At 34.0% G+C, this 3,000-nt stretch overlaps 1 pseudogene; it reads left to right on the plus strand.

Moving 5' to 3' along the window:
* The first annotated feature begins 328 nt into the window (after window positions 1-328).
* On the plus strand, window positions 329-1,257 carry LOC143683168 (olfactory receptor 14J1-like; annotated as a pseudogene).
* Window positions 1,258-3,000: the final 1,743 nt, after the last annotated feature.

Below are 3,000 nucleotides of genomic sequence, written 5' to 3' on the forward strand. Positions count from 1 at the left end.
AAGTGTCTTGAGGATAAAGATTTCATCAACTCTGTCAATTTCTACACCTTTGATAATCTAAACCCTGATCCAGAAAATGCTCATATCTTTTTTAAGCTATGTGAAATTATTGCTCATATTTAGGGGGTCTTTTTCTGAATAGTGGTTACAAGGTTTTCTGAATTGAATGCTAGCTAAACTGCTACCTTGATATCATTAGTTCCACACTGTGGATACTGAATTACTAAAAAAGATACATTATCAATTATCATATGCACTTACCCTACTGTAATTTGGCCTTTAACTATCTTATTAAAACTTATTATCTACAGAATAACCATGTCCCAACATGACCTCAGTAAGTAGATTCTTCCTCCTGGGGTTTTCTGATGATCATAAGCTTCAGATTTTACATGCATTGTTGTTTTTGGTGATATTATCTGCTGGTTTTGTATCGGTGTCACTACTTTGGACCATTGTCTCCATTCCCCCGTGTATTATTTCTTGAAGCACTTCTCCCTCTGGACCTCTGCTTCATCTCTGTCACAGTCTCCCAGTCCATTACAAACTCACTAAGGGACAATGGTTACATTTCCCTTGGTCAGTGGATTCTCCAGGCTTTCTTCTTTATAGCTCTGGCCTCATCAGAAATGGTCATTCTTACAGTGATGTCTTATAACCAATACGTGGCTATATGTTAACCACTTTAATATGAGGCCATTATGCATCCCAGTGCTTGTTGGCTCACAGTGACAGCTGTCCAGATTGCTGGAGGCCTCTCTGGCAGGTGCACACAATCATTAATTCTTCCATAACACTCTGCAGAGTATGACTGATTCCCCAGTTCTTCTGTGATATTCCTCAGATGCGGAAATGATCTTGCTCTTAAGAATTCCTTAATGAAATTGCATTGGCTGCTTTCACAACTTCTACAGCATTTATCTGCTTGATCTCTACTGTGGTTTCCTACATTCACATCTTTTCCACAGTGCTGAGAATCCCATCAGTTGAGGGCTGGACCAAGGTCTTCTCCACCTGTCTACCTCACCTATTCTTAGTCACCTTCTTCCAGTCATCTAAAGGCTTTAAGTTTCTAATGCCCACTTCTGACTCTCCATCAGCTATGAGCCTCATGTTCTCCATATTCTACACAGTGATACCTCAGCACTCAATCCCCTCATCTATTGTTTATGGAATGAAGCCATGAAGTCAGCTCTGAGGAGGATTCTGTAGAAAAAAGGATTTTCTCAGAGGATAAAAAGCCATTATAAGCTCTAATTAATTATACAAATAAAGGGTAAATTATTAGGTTCACCTTGAAATAGGGGTGACTCTTATTTCTTCCCATAACTTCCTTCTAATTTTTCCATTCTTTACTTTTTCAAACATAATCCTTCAAAATTAAATATGTTATGCCTCTAAGAATACTCAGTTTCCATAGTCCCTCCAATTCAAGTTTCCTTTTTTTTTATTAATTAACGGAAAAAAAGAAATTAACCCAACATTTAGAAATCATACCATTCTACATATGCAATCAGTAATTCCGAGGCAGTTTTATGGACCTTAAACCTAAAGCAAGAGCACTGAAGAAGGAAATAAATAAATGGGAGCTCCTCAAAATTAAACACTTTTGTGCATCAAAGAACTTCATCAAGAAAATAGAAAGACAGCCTACACAATGGGAGACAATATTTGGAAATGACATATCAAGTTTCCTTTTAATGCATCTTTTAAGAATTTCTCTGAAATAAGAGAAGAACTATTTCCTCAATTTATTCAGTCCCTACTAAATATCAGGTGATAGGATATACACATTTGTCTTTAACCATAAGAAGCAACTCTTCTAGCTACGCCACATTTTTTAGGAGGGATTAATTAATTTTCCTTAGATTTCTCAAAATAAAAAGTGTCAAAGCTGTGATTTAAAGTAGCATTTTTTTACTAAAGCTTGTTTATTTACTTCTACACATTTCAAACCCTCTTTTATCCAGAAGTGAATGTGTGTATATGTGTATGGATAAATGCTATTATTGTACAGATAACATGTATATATACAGATACATATCATCTATAAAATGAGCATACACTACTATAATTTACTAATGAAATCACCATTAAACATGTATTTCCATTACTGGAGATATTTGTATTAATTTATTTCCTCTTCTGATCCATAGATTAGTTTGACAAAATATCTTTTCATAGTTGGAGACAGAGAATGCCTCCTGGGTCCACAAAACAGAACAAAAACAAGTGGCATACAAAAAATTAAATCCGTAAATGTATAAGCTAATGAATTAAAAATCTTGTGGATCTGAAATTCTAACTCCTTCTTGGGTAATGCTGCAAATTCCTTTAAAAAGAATTCTCAATTCACAAGGGAACAAAACTGAAATACTGCTCTCTTAGTTTTAAAGTAAATCAAAGTACATGTTCCAATGACAGAATGAGAAATTGCTGACTAACGGGAGGAGGAATATATTTACATGGCTTTTTTGGATTGATAGTACTGAGTATAACCTGAATGAATATTTTGCTATTTGTTCTTAAAGGGCACGCATTTCTTCTCAACACACAAAACTTTATTAGTGCCATCTTTCCCAGTCATGCTACTTAGAAAACAACGGTTCTTCTTTCTCTCCATGTGCATTACTTTAAAAACACATTATTTAAACCAGTTACATATAATTTTTAAAAATTTAAAAATGGAGCTAAACAAAGAAAAAATAATGGTAAACCATAATCCATTATAACTGATACTGTGCTATTGGTTTTTATTTCCAGATATTTTCTTTTCAAGCTTATGCAAGTATAGATATTGTATTTCAAAACAATCCCACTGTTTATAATAAAAAGTTCTTTTGTCCAGAAATAGTGTCATTAGCATGTTTGTAGATCAATATGTAAAATCATTTTAATGCCTGTATACTAATTTTAAGCCATCCTCTACTTAGAATGATTCCCTTTTTGTGGTCATTATTCCAAACAATATTTGATGAATTACTTTCATCCATGGACATA

The sequence above is a fragment of the Tamandua tetradactyla genome, chromosome 5 (genome assembly GCF_023851605.1).
Source record: "Tamandua tetradactyla isolate mTamTet1 chromosome 5, mTamTet1.pri, whole genome shotgun sequence".
In the NCBI taxonomy this organism is placed as follows: domain Eukaryota; kingdom Metazoa; phylum Chordata; class Mammalia; order Pilosa; family Myrmecophagidae; genus Tamandua; species Tamandua tetradactyla.